Genomic DNA, 7214 nt, shown 5'->3' on the forward strand with positions numbered 1-7214 from the left:
GCCTTAGGGACTTCTACATCTCTAGCAACAGGCGTATCCTTGAGGACAATCCTACGACGTCCACGCGTTTAGAGTATTCGTGCAAGGTGCCCAGTCAGAAAGAAGCCTTAGGCTAATCCTGACTGCAGAACACCAAATGTGAAATATATCTTTAAAAAAAAACTTCGACGTCTACAGTGGTGCAGACAGTACTTGAGTTTAACAGCATGTTCGTGAAGACGGGCCTCCTTCGGTGATAACTGACGTTTCCCTTTTCACCGATCCGATGGCAGGAAATATATCGTTCTATTCATGTGATATGATTCATCCACGACAGTAAATGTCTTTGACCGATTCGCATTGGGGTTTGCCTTTCAGTAGGCCAAATGTGGATATACCATCAACATCAGGTAATATTATGCCCCGGCCTTATCACTCATTGCTGCAGTGTCTGTCAGCCTCCATTAGACCACGTTGTCAACACAGAGGCTCAGCTGTTACACTGAGTTACACTGAGTTCAGATTGTCAACTTCTTTTGAAAACGAAGCGAAGTGAAGAACAGACTCTAGACTGTCTAGACTGACACACCAGGGTACTGTTACCACCAGTACTATAGACTCGTCTAGACCCACACACCAGGGTACTGTTACCACCTGAACTATAGATTTGTCTAGACTGACACACCAGGGTACTGTTACCACCAGTACTATAGACCCGTCTAGACCCACACACCAGGGTACTGTTACCAACAATACTATAAACTCGTGTAGACCCACACACTAGAGTACTGTTACCACCAGTACTATAGACTTGTCTAGACTGACACACCAGGGTACTGTTACCACCAGTACTATAGACTCGTCTAGACCCACACACCAGGGCACTGTTACCAATAATACTATAAACTCGTGTAGACCCACACACTAGAGTACTGTTACCACCTGAACTATAGACTTGTCTAGACCCACACACTAGAGTACTGTTACCACCAGTACTATAGACTTGTCTAGACTGACACACCAGGGTACTGTTACCACCAGTAATATAGACTCGTCTAGACCCTCACACCAGGGTACTGTTACCACCAGTAATATAGACTCGTCTAGACCCTCACACCAGGGTACTGTTACCACCTGTACTGTGAGCTCGTCCAGACCCACACACCAGGGTACTGTTACCACCAGTACTATAGACTCGTCTAGACCCTCACACCAGGGTACTGTTACCACCAGTACTATAGACTCGTCTAGACCCTCACACCAGGGTACTGTTACAACCTGTACTGTGAGCTCGTCCAGACCCACACACCAGGGTACTGTTACCACCAGTAATATAGACTCGTCTAGACCCTCACACCTGGGTACTGTTACCACCAGTACTATAGACTCGTCTAGACCCTCACACCAGGGTACTGTTACAACCTGTACTGTGAGCTCGTCCAGACCCACACACCAGGGTACTGTTACCACCAGTACTATAGACTTGTCTAGACTGACACACCAGGGTACTGTTACCACCAGTACTATAGACTCGTCTAGACCCACACACCAGCGTACTGTTACCACCAGTTCTGTCAGCCCGTCCTGACCCAAACACCTGGGTACTGTTATCACCAGTATTATAGACTCGTCTAGACCCACACACCAGGGTACTGTTACCACCTGAACTATAGACTTGTCTAGACTGACACACCAGGGTACTGTTACCACCAGTACTATAGACTTGTCTAGACTGACACACCAGGGTACTTTTAACACCGGTACTATAGACTCGTCTAGACCCACACTCCAGGGTTTGTCAGTACTAGTCCCAGTAGTATACAGGCTCGATACAACAACTGGAATTATTTTTTACACGAATGTCGACGTTCTGATATAGTCTCGACTTCTCTCACACTCTGCTCGTGTTTTGTGAAAGATAAAGTGCTAACACGACAGTGGTATTCGAGAGCACTTTAATAGTCTACATTATCGAGTCAACAAGTCATTATTTTTTCTCATCTTTGATTACGCAAGCAATAACATGATTTCATAACTGCTATATTTAGAAGCCGATCACGCGCTTGTCCCTTCGTGAACTCTTCAGAAGTAAAAATACCCAGACGACCAGACGAGTGCATGCTAAATTACATGACTAACTGTTTTCCTTCTCTGAATAAACTGAATCTTGAGCAGGCTGCGAGTGCCTCCCTACATGTGACCTATTACCACCCTCGCTGGTAGTCCCAGTAGTCCCGAACACCACTAAACATCAGCAATTCGCTGACCTGGCATCTGAATATCTTCTAAGTAAGTTGAAGTATTTTATTGGTTTGATATAATAAAACAGGTAAACGATCGCCAACAGTTGAAAGTACACGTTAGAAATACCTTACAGCAGGGTGTGGGATGTATCAGTCTATGTCCCCGTACATATCGTTCCATCCAGGATGTAGTGTGTATCAGTCCATGTCCCCGTACATAGCGTTCAATCCAGGGTGTAGTGTGTATTAGTCCAGTACATAGCGTTCCAGTCAGGATGTGGGGAGCATCAGTCCAGTATATAGCGTCCGAGCCAGGATGTGATGTGTATCAGTCCATGTCCCCGTACATAGCGTTCCATCAAGGATGTGGTGTGTATCAGTTCAGTATATAGGGTTCCATCCAGGATGTGGGGAACATCAGTCCAGTATATTAGCGTCCCAGCCAGGATGTGGTGTGTATCAGTCCATGTCCATGTACATAGCGTTCTATCCACGATGTAGGGTGTATCAGTACATGTCCCCGTACATAGCGTTCCATCCAGGATGTGGGGTGTACCAGTCCATGTCCCCGTACATAGCGTTCCATCCAGGATGTAGTGTGTATTAGTCCAGTATATAACGTCCCAGTCAGGATGTGGGGAGCATCAGTCCAGTATATTAGCGTCCCAGCCAGGATGTGGTGTGTATCAGTCCAGTATATAGCGTCCCAGTCAGGATGTGAGGAGCATCAATCAATTATATAGCGTCCCAGCCAGGATGTAGTGTGTATCAGTCCATGTCCCCGTACATAGCGTTCAATACAGGATGTAGTGTGTATCAGTCCAGTATATAGCGTTCCAGTCAGGATGTGGGGTGCATCAGTCCATGCCCTATAACATAGGGTTCCATCCAGGATGTAGTGTGTATCAGTCCAGTATATAACGTCCCAGTCAGGATGTGGGGAGCATCAGTCCAGTATATTACCGTCCCAGCCAGGATGTGGTGTGTATTAGTCCATGTCCCCGTACATAGGGTTCCATCCAGGATGTAGTGTGTATCAGTCCAGTATATAACGTCCCAGTCAGGATGTGGGGAGCATCACCGTCCCAGCCAGGATGTGGTGTGTATTAGTCCATGTCCCATAACATAGGGTTCCATCCAGGATGTAGGGTGTACCAGTCCATGTTCATAGCGTTCCATCCAGGATGTGGGGTGTACCAGTCCATGTCCCCGTACATAGCGTTCCATCCAGGATGTGGGGTGCATCAGTCCATGTCCCCGTACATATCGTTCCAGTCAGGATGTGAGGAGCATCAGTCCAGTACATAGCGTTCCATCAAGGATGTGGGGTGTATCAGTCCATGTCCCCATACATAGCGTTCCATCCAGGATGTAGTGTGTATCAGTCCAGTATATAGCGTCCCAGCCAGGATGTGGGAAGCATCAGCCCAGTATATAGCGTCCAAGCCAGGATGTAGTGTGTATCAGTCCATGTTCCCGTACATAGGGTTCCATCCAGGATGTAGGGTGTATCAGTCCAGTATATAGAGTTCGAGTCAGGAAGTGGGGTGCATCAGTCCATGTCCCATAACATAGGGTTCCATCCAGGATGTAGTGTGTATCAGTCCATGATATAGCGTCCCATCCAGGATGTGGGGTGCATCAGTCCATGTCCCATAACATAGGGTTCCATCCAGGATGTAGTGTGTATCAGTCCATGATAAAGCGTCCGATCCAGGATGTGGGGAGCATCAGTCCATGTCCCATAACATAGGGTTCCATCCAGGATGTGGTGTATATCAGTCCAGTACATAGCGCTCCATCCAGGATGTGGGGTGTATCAGTCCATGTCCATGTACATAGCGTTCCATCCACGATGTAGGGTGTACCAGTCCATGTCCCCGTACATAGCGTTCCATCCAGGATGTGGGGTGCATCAGTCCATGTCCCCGTACATAGCGTTCCATCCAGGATGTGGGGTGTATCAGTCCATGTCCCCGTACATAGCGTTCCATCCAGGATGTGGGGTGCATCAGTCCATGTCCCCGTACATAGCGTCCCATCCAGGATGTGGTTTGTATCAGTCCATGTCCCCGTACATAGCGTTCCATCCAGGATGTGGGGTGTATCAGTCCATGGCCCCATACATAGCGTTCCAGTCAGGATGTGGGGTGTATCAGTCCATGACCCCATACCTAGCGTTCCAGTCAGGATGTGGGGTGTATCAGTCCATGACCACATACATAGCGTTCCAGCCAGGATGTAGTGTGTATCAGTCCATGATAAAGCGTCCGATCCAGGATGTGGGGAGCATCAGTCCATGTCCCATAACATAGGGTTCCATCCAGGATGTGGTGTATATCAGTCCAGTACATAGCGCTCCATCCAGGATGTGGGGTGTATCAGTCCATGTCCATAGCGTTCCATCCACGATGTAGGGTGTACCAGTCCATGTCCCCGTACATAGCGTTCCATCCAGGATGTGGGGTGTATCAGTCCATGGCCCCATACATAGCGTTCCAGTCAGGATGTGGGGTGTATCAGTCCATGACCCCATACCTAGCGTTCCAGTCAGGATGTGGGGTGTATCAGTCCATGACCACATACATAGCGTTCCAGCCAGGATGTAGTGTGTATCAGTCCATGACCACATACATAGCGTTCCAGTCAGGATGTAGTGTGTATCAGTCCATGACCACATACATAGCATTCCAGTCAGGATGTATTGTGTATTAGTCCATGACCACATACATAGCGTTCCAGTCAGGATGTATTGTGTATCAGTCCATGACCACATACATAGCGTTCCAGTCAGGATGTGGGGTGTATCAGTCCATGACCCAATACATAGCGTTCTAGTCGGGTTGTGGTGTGCATAAGTCCATGTCCATGTGCATAGCGTTCCGTCTAAGATGTAGGGTGTATCAGTCCATGTCCCTGTACATAGCGTTCCAGCCAGGATGTGGGGTGCATTAGTCCATGGCCCCATACATAGCGTTCCAGACAGGATATGGTGTGTATCAGTCCATGGCCCCATGCATAGCGTCCCAGCCAGGATGAGGTGTGTATGTGGCAGAGTAATATTTTGTACATACAAGTTGGGTTTTAATTTTATTTTAGCCATAGTTTTATACACATTCTCTGTCAGATTTGAATTAAGTACATAGTTTATTTACTATGTCTTACTTTTGCCATATAATTGTATTTCAATTTAAACATTAATACCATAGCTTATCTGTTTCATCTATTGTTTATCCAACCTTGACTAACCATACCACTGCATGCTTTTCACCCACAGCACTTAGTATCCCACCCCGCGCTTAGACTACTCTATTGTTCTCTGTGGTCACTCACAGCTGACCACAGGTATACCTTTGTTTTCTAGTAATCTGGGGGAGTTGCCAGATTACACTGGACGTATATACATCAGTCATTTTGTGTATATTTTGGATGGATCTCGTGTTCATAATATTATTCATGGATCCAATGGATCTGATCATTTCGTGGATTTGAAGGTTAGTCGTTGTATATTTTTGTGTGATGACTTATATGTATTTGTATATTTCTAATTCTTAAAGTTGGAAATAAGTTGTGCTTGGTTTATTGCTAATCAGGTTGTGTATTGAATTCACAGTTCAGTGTATTCTGGTAACGATTATTTTATATGATAAAGTATTATAAAGCAGTTTCTTTAATTGATAAATAGCTAATTTATCCTAGGCTATTATCATCTTAACTTGAACATTAACTAAATAAAACTAAACCCTGAATAAACTGTAGTAATTCTATACCTCATATCACATTAAGGTAATTGTGTATAAGAATGAATGCATATGTATGAAAGTGCATTATTTAAGTAATTTGATCAATCCATATTTTAAATACCTATTTTACTTTTGTGTTGTGTATAATTATAGTGTAAATATAGTATCTGCATTAGTTTATACTCTGTCAATGCAGATGTAACTGGTACAATCTTGGAAGCCTTGGTGACACGGCACAGGTTTCACCAATCTTATATGTATTGTTTATGTGTTATTCATGAATGTATAAATGTATGTATCTATATATATGCTGACGTCGTATATCTTTGTAATTATCATGTAGTATTGTACTTGTCTAGTGTTACGACAGTAGACAGGGTTTATGTTTAGTTTAAACTGATTATAGGGTCATAAGTATATATATATATATATATATATATATATATATATATATATATATATATATATATATATATGTATATATGTATATATGTATATATGTATATATATATATATATATATATATATATATATATATATATATATATATATATATATATATATATATATACTGTATCATTGTGCAGGTTTCTTACTGCGTGAGTCATATAGGTTTCTCGCTATTTTAAGTTCATATTATTGAATGTCCATTAGATGTAAGGCCATTATGTTTATTATAACAATGTCAATGTTCCATGTCTTGTATGCAGTATGTCTTATTATTTATACATTGTTGCAGGCCGTATTTATTCACCTTTCTCTTCTGAGACAATAAACAGCCATCAGCTCCCACCCTGTAGCCGTTTGTTGTGTTTACCACCCCGACAATCAGGTGCTACTACATGTATTAGTCCAGTATATAGCGTGTCAGCCAGGATGTGGTGTGTATTAGTCAAGTATACAACGTGTCAGCCAGGATGTGGTGTGTATCAGTCCAGTATATAGCGTTCCAGTCGGGATGTGGTGTGTATTAGTCCAGTATATAGCGTTCCAGCCAGGATGTGGTGTGTATTAGTCCAGTATATAGCGTTCCAGCCAGGATGTGGTGTGTATCAGTATATAGCGTTTCAGCCAAGATGTGGTGTGTATCAGTCCATTATATAGCGTTCCAGTCAGGATGTGGTGTGTATCAGTCCAGTATATAGCGTCCCAGTCGGGATGTGGTGTGTATTAGTCCAGTATATAGCGTTCCAGCCAGGATGTGGTGTGTATCAGTATATAGCGTTTCAGCCAAGATGTGGTGTGTATC

Source organism: Haliotis cracherodii, unplaced genomic scaffold (assembly GCF_022045235.1).
Source record: "Haliotis cracherodii isolate W230 unplaced genomic scaffold, xgHalCrac1.p SCAF_4, whole genome shotgun sequence".
NCBI lineage: Eukaryota > Metazoa > Mollusca > Gastropoda > Lepetellida > Haliotidae > Haliotis > Haliotis cracherodii.